Source organism: Patagioenas fasciata, chromosome 2 (genome assembly GCF_037038585.1).
Source record: "Patagioenas fasciata isolate bPatFas1 chromosome 2, bPatFas1.hap1, whole genome shotgun sequence".
Classification (NCBI taxonomy): domain Eukaryota; kingdom Metazoa; phylum Chordata; class Aves; order Columbiformes; family Columbidae; genus Patagioenas; species Patagioenas fasciata.
The window spans coordinates 81623392-81639664 of NC_092521.1; the positions used below are offsets into that span (position 1 = coordinate 81623392).

The window sequence follows — 16273 nt, forward strand, 5'->3', positions numbered from 1 at the left end:
GAGCAGCTGAGGATACCAGATCTGTTCAGCTTAGAGGAGACTCATTACTGCCTACAACGTTCTCACAAGGGGCAACAGAGGGGGAGGTGCTGACCTCACATCTCCGGTGTCTGGTGGCAGCAAGCAAGGGCATGGCTTAAAGCTGAATCCAAGGAAGATCAAATTGCACATTAGAAAAATGTTCTTCACTGAGAAGGTAGTCAAGCACTGGAACAAACTCTCCAGGGAAGTGGTTATACCTCCAGGTCTGTCAGTCATCAAGAAGCATTGGAACAAATCTTTTACACACATGATTTAACTTTTAGGTTGTCCTGTGTGGAGTCAAGAGTTGCACTCGATGATTCTCATGAGTCCCTTCCAACTCAAGATATTATTTGATTCTGTGAGATATAATGGTTTAAGAAACTTATATTTCCTTTTCTAAAATGCATCATGTAGTTGACGAAAACCAATATTCTCAAGACCTTAGGTTGGTGGGTTTTGCTGTTTTGTTTTGTTGTGTTTTGTTTTGTTATTCCTAGATAAATTTTTAAAATATACTTTTGAAAAAAAGTATTATTTCACATGAGTAAGGAATAAAGATATTTTCATGTGGCAATAACTTTCCATCACAAAAAATACAAAGCTATTTTCATATTTTACAAATAGAAGACTTTTCATACCACATAGTAGATGTGCAAAGATGGCTAAAGAGATCATTTAGAAATATTCATTCTTTAAAGGATGACAAATAGCATACCCAAAATCTAGGCTGAAAAGAAGAAGCCTTTAACATTTAATATACTTGAATTCCATTCTGCAATCCAGGGCTGAAAATAAAATTTTGCAATTTTTATTTTGTTCAGGCACTCAGTATATCAAAAACAATCAGTCAAATTAATTTTCAAAAGTATAATACTTTTTATCTACGTTTGTTCAAGTTGCATCCATCTATTTATAAAGCAGTTGCTTTGTTATCCGAAGTCTGGCAAAAAAAAAAAAAAAATTTAGTGCTGAGATGCATAATTCATTACCATTTTGGGTATTAAGAAACCGCAATACAGAAATACATACAAGCAATGCATTTAGCAGGGTGCTTGCAAAGAAGCATATTTCTTTATATGAATTGCACTCCAGAGGGAATGGAGAAAAATCAGTTCATCAGCTAAACAAGGTATTGAAATCAATGCTATTACAGTAGCTCCTTGATAAATACACAGTTAATTATCACTTTATTCATTTGCTAGTTTACATTGGTGTTAAGAGTGCAGCTGATCAGTCAAAGGCATCACTTATGCAGTTGGCTGCAGAAATAATCTTATTTTCTTAAGTAAACCTCTTGAATAACCAAGGTTGATCATCCAACAATAGCTCTCGAAGTAATATTCTCAGATGTTCTAAAATGTTTTACCAGCTGATTTATATGGTTAAAATTGTTTATTTACCAGAGCATGCAGTTCAGGGTTAGAAAACAAAGCAGAATACTGTTCCATTTCCATTGAGACTGAAGTGATATCGTTTTGCAGAGGTCTAGTTGGACATACTCCATTAACATTCTAATAAAAAACAACTCCCAAAATGCAGAAGTAAAATATACGGACAAAAGGACATTTTTTATTCAAGGTTTCTGTTTCCTTGAAAACACAGACCACTTATGACTAAAGAAAGAAGTAATTGTTATCAAGTACAGTGAAATCCAAAATGAAAACTTTTTCAGGTACTTATATAAAGAATAAGCATCATGCTCACCCTCTGGCTTACAGTAAGTACATCCTATCGAAAGTAGTTACAGCAGAACCATCACCAATGGGCCATTCACTGAAAAGTTTAAATCTTCATCATAGAGACTATAGAATTACTGCATAATCATTAAGTTTACATTAAACATGAAATTTTCAAACTCCTCCACTAGTGGGAAAAACAAAGAAAAAACTCCAGTGTTAATCTTGGTTAGGTCATGTAAATGAAATAGCATGACATGAGTGGTGGAAGGTTTGTTAAGAAGGCCTAAATGACCTGGGTCTGTAAGCTGTGTTTTCAAAAGACAAGTAGCAAAATCTTTATCACTTTAAACTGTCATTTGAAAAATTCCAAGTTTTTCAAGGCCTGATATTCTTCAGTGTAAGAACAAATTCAGTTTATTGCCTTGCAAATATTTATTCATTGAAATAATCCTAAATCAATGAGCTTTACAGAATCATTGAATAGTTTGTGTTGGAAGAAAAACTTGAAAGAGACCTAGTACAACCCCACTGCAATGAGCAGGGACATCTTCAACTAGATCGGGTTGCTCAGAGCTCTGTCCAGCCTGGCCTTGAATATCACCATGGATGGGGTATCTACCACCTCTCTGGGCAACCTGGTCCACTGTTTTACCATAGAATCAGAATCATTTCAGTTGGAAGAAACCCTCACGATCATTGAGTCCAACCATCACCTAACCTAACTCTACCATTAAACCATGTCCTTAAGAACCTCCTCTAAATGTCTTTTAGACACCTCCATGGATGGTGATTCCACCACTTCCCTGGGCAGTCGGTTCCAATGCCTGACAACCCTTTCAGTGAAGAATTTTTTCCTAATATCCAATCTGAAACTGCCCTGGCACAACCTGAGGCCACTTCCTCTTGTCCTATCACTTGCTACTTGGGAGAAGAGAACAACACTCTCACTGTAAAAAATTTCTTCCCCATGTCTAGCCTGAATCTTGCCTCCTTTAGTTTAAACCTTTATCCTGTTGCAACTGGCCCTGCTAAAAAGTCTGTCCCCATCTTTTTATAGTCCTCTTTTAAGTACTAGAAGGCCACAATAAGGTCTGCCTGGAGCCTTCTTTTCTGCAGGCTGAACAACCCCAGCTGTCTTAGCCTTTCCTTATAGAAGAGGTGTTCCATCCCCCTGATCATCTTGGTGGCCCTCCTCTGGACTCTTTCCAACAGGTCCATGTCTTTCCTGTACTGAGGGCTCCAGAGTTGGATGCAGTACTCCAGGTGGGGTCTCACCAGGGTGTAGTAGAAAGGCAGAATCACCTCCTTCAACCTGCAGGTCATGCTCATATTCCTAATATTGTTTTCCATGAGCTTCTAAAATTCTTATTTAAAAGTCTATAAATTGTCATCCTTCTGACAATTTCTGTCTCTTATATCCACATTCCTGAGTATAACTCCCTTCACCTGGTCAAAGATTAAAGCAATTCTACTGTCTCTAAATTTTGAGATTTTTTTCTGCATTTAAAACATGTGTTCTTACTGTATTCTCATGTTAGGAGGTTCCAAATACTTTAGATAGCTAGAATTATTTTTTGATTATCAGCATTTCATTCAGAATAGGATTTTACTTAGGCTTCTGGTTGATATTTTCTAATTGTGCTCTGCATATTGCATTTTTAAATGTTGCTACATAGCAGTTTCAGCTATTTCTCATATATAAGCATACTTATATAATATATACTTATCTATATAGATTATCTTATAAGAGAACAAGCAAATAATCATCATAATTCCCCTGAAATTTCAATAAAGTCCAATAAAGCAAATAAAATCTCTTTTCAGGTGTACTAGTACAGTCCAGGAATTAAATGGAAAAAAAAAAAAAAACAAACAAACCAAAACAAAACAAAAGAATTCTTAACTAGCATACTAGCATACAAGATTTTTATCTAATCATATATTTACAGTAGAAATGACAAAGAATGCAACAACTATAGTCCTTTAAATTGTAAACCATTTTAATTTTGAAGACTATCCCTTTGTGATGAAATTAGCAGCTTCTTTTGCAACAGCCCTAGGTAGAAACACTACAGACTCAGAAATACAGAACTATATAATAAAACAAAACCAAAATAACTCAAGTAGTTTCCTAATTGTGGGATATTTAGTAAAAGGTGTTATCGCACAGCAGTATTTCCCCCTAGAAAAAGTACTTATTTTTGTAAAAATTATAGGAAACTTTACATTTTTGAGATTTCTAACCATCTGTGGAATTTGGCAAGAACTGGCCAATGGTTTAAAAAATTGCTAGCAGTGGAGGAGGGCAGAATAACAGATACACATACACAGACAGTATGTATTATTAGATTGAGTTACTTTTACTTTACATGTTACAGCAGTGTACAAATGTAAAAGATATTTAGATATACATCACAGATTGTGTTCACGCTGTGTAAAATTTATTATTTACGTAACTGGGATGGAATTCAGAATATGGCATATATGGTATAGGAATGTTGAACACATAATTCAGCTTTAGAATATTAAATTTATAACATGAGAAAAGTGTCCTCCTGGTTACAACCTGTAAAGGAAGCATTAACATATGAGATGGCTTTTTCTGTTTTGGAACTTAAGGAATTAATATTATGCAATTCTTTCACTATTCAAACACAAACACTAAGTTAGATTTCTGAAGAAATGTATTAAGTCAGTCCATACTCTGAGTTTCCACTGTATAGAATATGTCAAGAATTTTGTATCTGTTTATTTTAAATGGCAATTTGTCCAAATTCAACCTCAAGATGCATCATCTCTTTCTAAAAAGAGACTAGAAACATACACACAATGATGCTAGGAAGATAGAAGAGATACAATCTGTATTTTAATTAATTTTTATTGGCATATGGAGATAATTCTTAACAGATTTGCAAAAGTTTCAAGAAATGCAATCATTGCTAGCATATAGCATCTAATTAAAGAGTGTTGTCCCCTCCCTATTGAACCATAGAACCATTTTGGTTGGAAAAGACCCTCAAGATCATTGAGTCCAATCATAACCTAATGCTGGTACTAAACCATGGCCCTAAGAGCCCCATGTATATGTCTTTTAAACACCTCCAGGGATGGTAACTCTGCACATCAGGATGTTGCTGGCCTTTTTTACCACCTGGGTACACTGCTGGCTCATATTCAGCCAGCTGTTGATCAACAGCTCCAGATCCTTTTCAGCCAGGCAGCTTTCCAGCCACTCTTCCCGAAGCCTGTAGTGTTGCCTGAGGTTGTTGTGACCCAAGTGCAGGACCCGGCACTTGACCTTGTTGAACCTCATACAATTGGGTTCAGCCCATCAATCCAACCAGTACAGAAAGAAGCTCCAAATAAAAGCAATTGAATTGTATTAGTTTATCTCAGCTCAGATATCAACAAAACATTGATACCAAATGTTTACAGAAGAAATTACTTCAAATGATATATCCATAATCATACTTACTGAATCAGACTTAAGATCACATCTTTTGGATACATTCCCTTTGCTGATAGAACAGTCTCCTGTGTACAGCTAAATACTATCTGATCATTATACATGCAAAGTGATCAGAATATCACTAACCACAGCTGTACTCAATGGGGACCAAGGATGACTAGTGTCTAAAAAAGTCTGTTACCTATCCAGTAAAAGACCTGATCATGATCTTTATTATGTACCAGCTGCTTCTAATAGGTGACATTTGGAACTGCGATATCTAGGAAACAGATATTCAAGTCCTTGCAAAAAACAGGTTCCACTGGTAGGAGAAACACTATCTTAAAATGTACTTAAATACTGCAGAAGAGTTGAACAACCAATATTATTATCTGCTTTGTTCATTAGCCAGTGCAGACCCCATATATTTTAAATAGACATGTAAGGAACAGTACACACTATTTCAGGTTATAATTATCCATTAAATATTAGAAGTTTATCCATTCCAGGAAATTTAATTGGTTGAGTAATGTTGTCTCCTTTCATAGTGAGGACTCATCATAAAATGCTAAGAGAAACTCTATTGTTCTTCAATTTCCAGGGCAAATGTAAGATTATATTGCAAAGGGATTACCATTTTCCTGTTTCTTGGAGTAAGATAAAGAAACCTATGTACATGGCACCATGACAGCAACTTTTTTATACTAGGAGAGCAAACACGATAACATAAATGGAATAATTTAAAAGTTATGAAGGAATACAGGATTTTAAGTCTGTAAAATATTCCTCATAATTCAAATGTACATAGAGACGTACGATTGAGTGACTTGTTATGCTTAACATAAATTAGCACTTGGAGATTAAGAAAAAGAAGAGCAACCAGTACTACTACATGATTCATCAGTCATAGTCCAACAGTTCAGATACAGAAACACAAGATATACTTTTGACAAACTGCTTTAGTCTAATAATATTTTTCTGAGCTATGGAAAATGGAAAGCAATGTTATAAAATAAAATCTTTTTAAAAGGTGTCAGGATATGCCTAGCCTTTGAAATTCCTCAACAAAAATATGTTATATCCTCAGATTCTGTAGGTAGCACTATTTGTCAGGAATACTGCTTTTAATTGGTATTTGGAAAGGAGAGTGAACCTTTCCCTTTCAAATGTTATTTCAACCACATTTACTATGTGCTCTCAGTGAGATAATGTTCTATGGAATGAACTCTATACAGAGTTATGTCTAAAAACTTGCAGAAACAGCAACTACTGCAGAATTCACTTAATAAATAGGATTCTCCTCACACTGTAAATTTTTTCAAGTTTACTCTTTCATTTTTGACCTCTGAAAACTGACATAATTTCCAAACCTCATCTGCCAGATCACCTGTGTGCATTTCTTTTCATTCAACAGTATTTGTCATGATCACAAGCTTTTCAAAAAAAAAAAAAAAAAAAAAAAAGCCCTCCAGTCTGTGTGACAAATAGCAAGATATTTAATGTGAAAAATCTTTTGCAAATCACTTCCCTCCTAGATCAGATGACTCACAGTACACAACACAAAACCCTTTTCCCAAGCATAATGGACAGAGACAATGGAGGAAAGGAACTTTGAGAGGGCATAAATTGTTTTCATTAAGATACTCTCCACTATCTGCTCCCCGCTATTAGTATGGTTCTAGATGGTATTATAGCCTGCACATATCATCCAATACAAACTCAGTATCCTTTCATAACTCACCAGTCTTTTTTCCCAAGTAGCAAGTAATGGGACAAGAGGAAATGCCCTGAAGTTGAACCAGGGGAGGTTTAGATTGGAGATTAGGAAAAATATCTTCACTGAAAGGGTTGCCAGGCATTGGAACAGGCTGTCCAGGGAAGTGGTTGAGTCACCATCCCTGGAGGTATTTAGAAGACATGTAGATGTGGCATTTAGGGACATGGTTTAGTGGTGGACTTGGCAGTGTTAGGTTATGGTTGGACTTCATAGAATCATAGACTGCCCTGAGTTGGAACTGACCCATGGGGATCATCGAGTACAACTCCTGTCCCTGTATATGACAACTCTACTGTTCATACCATGTATCTGAGGGTGTTGTCCAGTCTCTTCTTGAATACTGACAGGTTTGGGGCCATGACTACCTCCCTGGGGAGCCTGTTCCAGTGCTTCACCACTCTCTGGGTAAAGAACCTTTCCCTAATGTCTAAACTAAACCTCTTCTTGCCATTCTCTCAGTTTCTGTCGTTGGTCACTAAAGAGAAGAGATTGATGCCTGCCCATCCTCCACATGTTGTGAGGAAGCTGTAGACCGCGATGAGGTCCCCCCTCAGTCTCCTCTTCTCCAGGCTTAACAAACCAAGTGACTTTGGCTGCTCCTCCTACGGCTTCCACTCTAAACCCTTCATGAACCTTGCAGCCCTCTTCTGGACACTCCAGTAGCTTTATATCCTTTTTATACTGTGGCACCCAGAACTGCACATGGTGCTCCAGGTGAGGCCATACCAGTGCAGAGTAGAGCAGGACAATCGCCTCCCTCACCTGGCTAGCAATGCTGTGCTTGATGCACCCCAGGACACGGTTGGCCCTCTTGGTTGCCAGGGCACACTGGTGGTTCATGTTCAACTTGCTGTTGACCAGAACCCTCTCTGCAGAGCTGCTTTCCAACATCTCATCCCCCAGTTTGTATGTACAGACAGGGTTGCCATGTTCCAAGTGCAAAATCTGGCCCTTATTGAACTTCATGCAGTTGGTGATTTCCCAGTCATCCAACTTGTCGAGATCCATCTGCAGGGTGTCTCTGCCCCCAAGAGTGTCAACAGCTCCTCCCAATTTTGTGTCACTGGCAAACATACTAAGTAATCCCTCAAGTCCTGAGTCTAAGTAACTTATAAAGACATCGAAGAGTACTGGTCCTAAGATGGAACCCTGTGGAACCCTGCTAGTGACTGGTCACCAGCACTGACATAACCCCATTTACCATGACCCTTTCAGCCCAGCCCATTAGCCAATTTCTCACTCACTGTATTGTGTGTTTATCCAGCTGTATGCTCGCCGTCTTGTCCAGTAGAAAACTGAGAAACAGTATCAAAAGCTTTACTGAAATCCAAAAGGATCATATAAACAGGCTTCCCTTGGTCAACTAGGTGGGTAACCTTGTTGTAGAATGAAATCAATTTTGTTAAGCAAGACTTTACCTGCATGAACCTGTGCTGGCTGGGACCAATGACTACATTGTCATTCAGATGTTTTTTTGGTAACTCTCAGAATAATCTTCTCCATTATTTTACCAGGAACAGAAGTGAGGCTGACAGGTCTGTAGTTGCCAGAGTCATCCCTGTTGCCCTTCTTCTAGATTGGGACAAGGTTTGCCAGCTTCCAGTCATCTGGGAGCTCTTCAGATTCCCTAGAGTGTTGAAAAATCATAGAAAGAGATCTTGCTATGACATCAGTCAGCTCTTTAAGCACCCTTGAATGAATCCTGTTAGGCCCCATCGACTTGTAGGGATCTAACTGGAGTAGCAAATCGCATACAAGTTCTGGATTGATCGGGAGTTAATCGTTCTGGTAGCCATGGTTTTCTAATCCAGGGTTAGGGGCGGTCCCTGAGTCCATCATGGGTGTTGAAGATTGAGGAGAAGAAAGCATTAAATGTCTCGGCTTTGTCTATGTCCCTGTTAATAAGGTGTCCATGCTCATCAAGCAATGGGCCAATGTCATTTCTAGTTTGCCTTTTGCCATTAATATACTTTAAACAGCCATTTTTATTGTCCTTTGTAGTACTGGCCAGCTTCAATTCTAATTGAGTTTTGGCAGCGTGAATTTCCTCCCTACAATGACGAGCAGCATCTCTGAAGTCCTTTCATGTTGCCTGGCCTTGCTTCCACTGACCATGTAATTTCTTTTTTTGCTGTATTTCAAGAAGATCCTTGCCCAACCAAGCTGGTTATTTTGTCTTGCCTGCTGGATTTTCAGAGTTTTTGAATTGCCTGGTCCTGTGCTTTTAGCAGGTAGTACTTAGAAAAAATGGCCAAAACTGAGTGACCCCAAGACCTTCGAAAGTTTCTTCCCAGGGAATTTTACCAAGTACTTCTCTGAGCAGCCTGAATTCTGCTCTCCTGATATCTAGTGTTAAGTTCTTGCTGGTAGTTTCCCTCCTATTAACAAAGATTTTGAACCTGGCTGCTTTGTGGTCATTGTGGTCAAGGGAGCCATCAGTCACCACTTCTCCCAGAGACCCTCTCTGATAGTTAGAATCAAATCTAGGAGGGCACCTTTCCTGGTTGGTTCCCTTAGTACCTGCACCAAGAAGTTATCATCCAGATTCTTTAAGAATCTTGTGGAGCTGTTGATGGCAGCTGTTAATATCTGGCAAGTGGAGCTCTCCCATAAGGACAAGGACAGATGACTTGGAGGCTTTGTTTAGTTTATTAAAGAATAACTCATCAGTGTCATCATCCTGGCTGCGAGACCTATAATAAACAACCACAATGACTTCCCCTTTATTTGTCAGACCCTTAATTCTTACCCAGAGGTTTTCAACTTTGCCATTGTCAACTACCAGCTCCATGCACTCTGGCCCCTCTGCTACATACAGTGCCACCCCACTGTCTCTCCTTCCCTGCCTATCCCTTTTGAATAGCCTGTAGCCATCCATCATGGCACACCAGTCACAGGATTAATCCCACCAGGTTTCGTTAATGCCAATTATATCCCTGGGACCAGGCCAAGGCTTCTAGTTCATCATACTTGTCCTTCATGCTGCATGCAGTAGTGTAGAAACACTTCAAGTGTGGTTGATTGTGCCCTTCACCTTATGATGCAGTCTGAGGAATCTCGCTGCCAAGTATCAACTCAAACTTTGGTGTGCCATCCTGTTGCTCATCGATGACTGGCCTGGTACTGTCTCCTTCCCTCTTCCAATCTAATTTAAAGCTGTATCAATCAGCCTTCCTAGCCCCTGAGCAAACGCTTTTTTGTCCCTCTGTGAGAGGTGCATTCCACCAGACGTCAAAAGACCTGGCAAAGGACTGACCAGCCCATGGTCAAAAAAAATGAAGTTCTACCAACGACACCAGTCACATAGCCATGTGTTAAGTAGTTGGGCCTGCCTGTTTCATGCCTGCCTGCTGCTGAATGGATGGAGGAAAAAAACACCTGAGTACCTGAGCCATTGACCAACCACTCCAAAACTCTGAAATCCCTTTTGATTTGATTAATACTACTTTTTCCTCTCTCTTCACTGCCAGCATTAAAAACCAAGAGCAGGTAATAGTCAGAAGACTTTCCCAGCCTAGGGAGTTGCTGAGCCACGTGTCTTACTCTGGCCCCAGGGAGGCAGCAGAATTCCCTGTGGGTTGGGTCAGGATATCAGGTCCTCTGTTCCCTTCAAAAGGGAGTCACCTATCACAATTACCCTTCTTTTTCCTCCTTACATGTGACATTTTAATAGGTTTGCTGGGTTTCATGTGGGCTGTGGGTTGCCTAGAGGACCTCTCCTTCCCAGAAAGGTCTTTATCAGCATCATCAGCTGCTTGCCCATCCAATTCCAGGGCCTTATACCTGTTGTATACAGATACCTGGGAAGGTGGAGCAGGCTGAGTGTGTGCTCGCCTGCCACCCCGAGATGTAACCCATTTCCATTCTCCCCGATCTGTTAGGTCACCCCTTACAGACTGGTGGCAAGAGGGTGGGGTATCCTCTGTATCTGGTGCAACAGTTTGTCTCTGGTCCTGCATAAGGGATAGTAGACTGAGAGTCCACCAGTCAATCTCCTTTTCTGACTCTCTGATGCTCCTCAGCCTGGACACCTCTCAAAGCTCTGTCATCAGTCTGAGCAGTTCCTTCACTTGGGCATATTGTCCACTCATGAGCTTGCTGCTGCTGTCAGTCCCCAAGCAGAAACTTGGGCACACTCTGCAGCCTGGGACCTGGACAGCTACATCTTCTCTCTCAAACTCAGTTTGGGTGACTGCATCAGTGCTTGCAGCCAGAGGGACCATGTGGGACACTGAAGGTATTGCTCTTCTCCTGGTGGATACCATGCTTCCTGCTGTACTTAGCTCCTTGCTAAGGTCATAGCCTCTGTTTGAAGTGGCAAGATCCTCCCTGCTTGCTTATGGCACCAGCCTTTCCACGTGAAGGCCGCACTAACTGCCTTTTCCCTGTTTGCTGGTCCTGGTCACCGCCCTCCTGGTTACCTGCATTCCCTAGGGGTCATTTAAATCTCCTGGCAGTGACCCTGCTACCTCAACCTCTCACATGAAATCAACCAGTTTCTGTGTGGTCTCTCTACACATCTGTGGATGTGCCTGGCTCTAGGTCTGCCCTTCTGGTCACCTTGATCTGTGCTCTGCAGCAAAGCTTAACTGCCGTTGACTCGATGACCTTGAAGGTCTTTTCCAACCTAAAAAATTATATGATTCTATGACCTTTCAAGCCTCTCCCTCAAATGTGCCATCCCTGACCAGAGGCAATAACATGAGGAAAAAAATTCTGTTAACTAAAAACTAAAACACAAATAGCTTTGCACCATAATCTCCACTGGTTCTCTCTTCTGGAAGGTCTGTCTGAAGTGGCCATCCCTTTCAGAGTATACTTTTCTCACACTCTCAACCCTTGTCAGATCAGAAAAATGCAGCCTTTTCCTTTCTTTTCACTTAAAACTTCCCTCCCCAATACTCTTCCTCTTCCAGTGAGCAGCAATACATTCAGTTTTCATCACTTATTATCTGTGTAGGTCCAACATCCATCATCTATTTGCTGAATTTCCAAATAAATCTCTCTGAATTTTCTCTCATGTCATACTTCATAGTTACAATTTCTCCATAAACAACACTAAAAAGGTGTGAGATCAAATTAGCTATAAACTTACTCAGATCGCAAAATTCTGCTAGCAATTTTGTATGAATTAATTCTAAGCTGTGTCTTTCACAGCTTTATAAAATACATTATCTTCTTTCTTAACTCCGTTAAAGCATATTTACTAACTGATGGGCTCCACAGCATTACAAAGTTAAAAGATTGAGTTCTAATTCCTAAATACTGATTTCTCTTCACATGGTGACGTCTGCTTGAAGATATTTCGAGCTTTGGAATGTTTAAAGTAGCCCTACTGGGAAAGGAAAGATAAACCCCTGTAATGTCACATCCCTGTCAGTGCTATGTCACTGTGTTGCTAACAGTGTTGAGGTAGGTGATCCTTCCTCTCTACTCAGTACTGGTGAGGCCACACCTGGAGTGCTGGGTCTAGTTCTGGTCTCTTCAGTACAAGAGAGATGTGGACATGCTGGAGAAAGTCCACTGAAGGACCAGGAAGGTGATGAAGGGTCTGGAGCATCTCTCCTATGCAGAAAGGCTGAGGGAGCTGAAACTGTTCAGCCTGGAGAACAGAAGGTTCAGAGGTAATCTTATCATTGTGTATAAATACCTGAAGAATGAATAAAGAGGGAAAGAGACTCTTCATAGTGGTGCCAACTGATAGGACAAGAGGTAACAGGCACAAACTGAAACACAGGAAATTCCAAACAAATATAGCTTTCTATGAGTATCCAGGCTGCCCAGTGAGGTTGTAAATTCTCCATCTGTGGAAATATTCAACACCCAATTGGATATGGTTCTGGGCAACTTGCTTGAGCAGGTGGTCAAACTAGATGATCCCAAGAGGTCCTTTCCAAACCCTATGATTCTGTGACACTGTAATTTTTGAAAGGTCTTCTACCAAATATCTCTATCTATCTCTATCTCCATCTACCTATCTCTAGATAGCCACACACACAACATCACACAAGTAATTATATTTAAATTACAAATGCTGTAACATTAAACTATAATGAACTATGAGACACAGTAATTCCAACAAACACTATTTGCTTCTAATTTTACCAGTGCAATTCCCATCCCCATGCATTATCCTAGCAATGGCCTGTGGGTGGTATGATAAAGCAAAGAATATATGAAATATAATATTAATGGTCATAAAGAAAAATATATATATTTTTTAAAGTTCCTTTTTTGGTCAGTTTATCCTCTCCCTGAGAGTATGGATGCAAGAGGATATGAATGCAAGTTGTTTACACTGTATCTGAGATTTCATCTTTCTGTACTACAGCTCTACAAGGCTCTAAGCAATCATGATCCAATGTTTAGGAATATGCAATACAGGAAAAGAGAAAATAAAATCCTAACATTTTTTCAGTGTTATCAGAATCCAGGCGAGATTTCTCCGAGCTTTGTTGGCACATGTCAGAAGTCTTTCAAGCCTCACAGATAAGGTTTAAGAAGAGCATTTCTGCACAATACTTAACTGTACCACAGATAAAGAAAACATGAAGAGCTCCTCACAGTGAGCTCTAGGCAATTAATTAGCTTTTGCCTTTGGTATAATTAGGCTGTTAGACATTATGAAGAAGTTACACTGAGACTGACGAATACTATACAACAGGAAAAGAAAAATCATTCTGATCAGTCTGAGTCTTCAGAGAAAAAAACTTTCCTGAGGAAAACTGAAGCATACAGCCTCAAGCAACCTGTACCATTGGGAGTGTGACTTACAGACTCTCTCTGTTTATCATGTCAGGTCCTAGATTTCAGGCTCACACTTGCAGTTTTTTTCCTACTTCTCTAGAGGAAGATCCAGATTGCAATTTTATCATGTGAATACAAAGTCTGATTTATACTTTGGGGAGAAAGGGTGATACAAGAAATGAAGACAATGTGTCAATTAAAGTGGTTGAGCAGTGAAGATGGTAAGAATTGTGGCTGGATATGCCTGAGATTTTTTATGACTAAAAATCGGTTTTAGCAGTAATATGTATCTGTAAATCAACATTTCCATATATGAAATTCCATGCAGTTGTTGACATCATCTGACACTCTCTCTTGTTATTGTACCAAGCAAAAACAGCCAAGAGATTTAGAAGTTGATTCAAGATTCTATGCAAATATTATACTGTTGAAATGGAAAAATCCACATGTCCCAGACATTTTGGATCATGAACATATTCATTTTCAATTACATTTCTGCTAGACAGGATGGACAAGAAGATTTCATACCATTGCCATGACTAACATTTTTAAGCACGTGAATCTATTATAAAGGCTTTACATTGATGCAGTTTCATTATAAAGCCACTTCAAAGCTGACTGGTTTTAGAGGGAAAAAATTAATCAAGTAAAACAGACAACTTGCTTAAGTTACCACTTACAGGCATACTTGCATGAATCAAAACTTGCTGAATTATCAGAGTAGTGCACGTTATATGCTTTATTCCTGTCCTTTTTATGTGTAAAGAAACACTGTATTTCAGACAGCATTTTATGGTAAAAACAGATAAAGGATGACATGGAATGTCAACACCTTTCCATATGGCATTTGCCAAAAAAAGATATGCTTTAAATATATGGAAAATGCATCACACACAGAGACTAGATTGTTCTTCAGCACCAACAGTCGATGGGGCTTAGAAAATCTATGCACTTTACAGGTCTGCCATCCTAATCAGTAAAAGACCTTGCCAACAACATGTAAGACAATTAGGCCATAAGGAGAATACAAATTGTATCAAAAAAAGAAAATATTTGAGACATACTAATATGAGCCTCAGAAACCAAAACATACAAACAAACACAATGGTTAACAGAGATGACTCTGAATGTTGAATATATGACTTTTGCACAAATTAGCCTCAAATCACAAAATTCAAATCATAGTTTGTACACTAAAATGTACCTTTTTTCTTGTAAGATGAACTAAAAATGTAAAAACTTCTAGCAGTTCAAATACACGTGACATCTAAAACAAAAAAATATATTATTTGCAGCTTTTAAAAAGCACAGGCTTAGGATATATGAACACATCATTGCACTTTTGAGAATATGTAGACAACTTTGAATCAGGTATGTGTTTTACAGGTTTAGGTAATGATGTAGTAGCAAACCACATAGGTGGTTAAAAAGCAACAGATTGAATTTAGGTGGACATCCTTTCCAAATTTCAACCAGTAAATCACCTCATGATATAAAATTTTTCTGGCTTTTCAAAAATGAGAGCAAGGTGCAATTTGAAATGTCTCTCTTTGGCTATACAGTATGTAATCCAAAAGAACCATATTTATGACTTACATTCAAACAGAGAGATAGGAAACATCATAAAGATGGTAATTCACAGTGGTATGTATCAAATATCTTAATAACTTCATTATATAAATGCTGACTGCTTTTCATTCCATATTTTGTTAATTTCTGTGATAGAGTAGATCTATACAATGAACAAATAGCATATAAGATTACAGAAGTGTTGACATATGCTACTGAATTGCATCACAGCAGCATGACACCAACAGCTGAGAGTGCAGAGCCAGGTGTCTGCTGCCTATCCCACAGGCTTATCTGAAATACAGTCATCTTTATATCCATTTGTTGTTTCCTTCCCTTAATAAACTGGAAATAATTGATAAAAATGTCCACAGACAACATAATTTACAAGTAAACCATATTAAATCACAAGCTAAGATCTATTTGACCATATAACTATAAAATAAAATACACCTATGACTTGCAAATCAAGATGTTGCATTCTAAAATATTAGGTGAGATTGCTTATTTAGAAATATCTAACCCATTTGGAATTAAAATTACACTTATGTAGTATCTTAACAAGAGATTTGCTAAATTGTAAAACCAGTGGTAGGTGCTAATTACTTGAAAATATAACTTGAAGACCTTTGAAAAAAATAATTACACAGCTGGGCTAAATCTCTATGTTCTAGATTCTCTCTACAATGTTTGTAACTGTGGACTGGTCTTTGACTAACTAGCACAATAGAGGAGGAGAATTGTAATTGAAGAATTAATCTTGTAATAGTTAAATATGTAATCAGATCATTTAATAACAATATAAAATATTAATTCCTTTCCATTTTTTCTGAAACCATCAAAAGTTTCTTTTGGTATGCATTTTTTACTTTGTTTTGTTCTGGTTTGTTTGGGTTTTCTGTTTTGGTTTGGTTTGGTTTTTTGTTGTTGTTTCTGTTTCCTTGCTTGCTGATTGTTTTGCTGTTGTTTGTTGATTTTATTATTTTCTTTTTTAACACAACAAGCTATTTCATAGAGTTACCAGGAAGT

The 16273-nt window shown here is 38.6% G+C and overlaps 1 protein-coding gene across 5 annotated transcripts in view; it reads right to left on the reverse strand.

Annotated features, from left to right (window-relative positions):
• CDH18 (cadherin 18) overlaps positions 1-16273 on the reverse strand; it is a 560106-nt gene that overhangs the window by 224197 nt on the left and 319636 nt on the right. The window contains exon 1 of one of the 5 annotated variants that reach the window (XM_071804490.1): positions 8347-8536. The exons of the other annotated variants lie outside the window; for them this stretch is intronic. The gene's annotated coding sequence lies outside the window, so the exon portion shown is untranslated. Of the gene's footprint in view, positions 1-8346; positions 8537-16273 lie in introns of those variants that run through there. 5 annotated transcript variants of the gene reach the window in all.